The following is a 1,034-nucleotide window of genomic DNA, read 5'->3' on the forward strand; positions in this document are numbered from 1 at the left end:
ACTATATTCCCTATGCTTTATTTTAAATCCCCATCACTATTTCATAACTCCTAATGTGTACTTCTTAATCCCTTAATTTTTTTTACCACCCCCAAATCCCCACCCATCCAGCAACCATCAGCTTGTTCCCTGCATGTATGAGTCTGTTTCTGTTTTGCTTGTTCATTTATTTTGTTCTTTAGATTCCACATATAAGTGAGATCATATGGTATTTGTCTTTCTCTGTTTTATTTTGCTCAGCATAACACCCTCTAGGTCCATCTATGTTGTCACAAATGGTAAGGTTTCTTTTCTTTTCTTTTTCTTTTTTTTTTTTTTTGTGGCCGCGTAACACTCCATTGTTTATATGCACCACTTCTTTATCCAGTCATCTATTGATGGGCACTTAGGTTGATTTCATAATTGGCTATTGTAAATAATGCTTCAATGAGCATAGGGATGCATATATCTTTTCACATTAGTGTTTTGATTTCTTTGGATGAATATCCAGAAGTGGAATAGCTGGGTCACAATGTAGTTCTATTGTTAATTTGTTGAGGAACTTCCATAGTGTTTTCTATAGTGACTGCACGAAATTTCAGTCCCACCAACAGTGCACACGCATTCCTTTTTCTCCACATCCTCCCCAACGCCTTTGTTTGTTGATTTATTGATGGTAGCCATTCTGACAAGTGGGAGGTGATATCTCAGTGTGGTTTTAATTTGCATTTCTCTAATGATTAGTGAGTGATATTGAGCATCTTTTCATATGACTATTAGCCATCTCTATATCTTCTTTGGAGAAACATCTCTACAGGTCCTCTGCCTATTTTTCAATTGGATTGTTAGTTTTTGTGGTGTTAAATTGCATGATTTCTTTATAAATTTTGGATATTAACCCCTTATCTGACATATCATTGGCAAATATCTTCTCCCATTCAATAGGTTGTTCTTCTGTTTTGTTGATGGTTGTCTTTGCTGTGCAAAAGCTTTTTAGTTCAATGTAGTCCCATTTATTTATTTTTTTCTTTTGTTTCCCTTGCCTGAGGCAACAT

Source organism: Rhinolophus sinicus, chromosome 18, assembly GCF_057876585.1.
Source record: "Rhinolophus sinicus isolate RSI-liver-muscle chromosome 18, RSI-T2T, whole genome shotgun sequence".
Taxonomy (NCBI): Eukaryota; Metazoa; Chordata; class Mammalia; order Chiroptera; family Rhinolophidae; genus Rhinolophus; species Rhinolophus sinicus.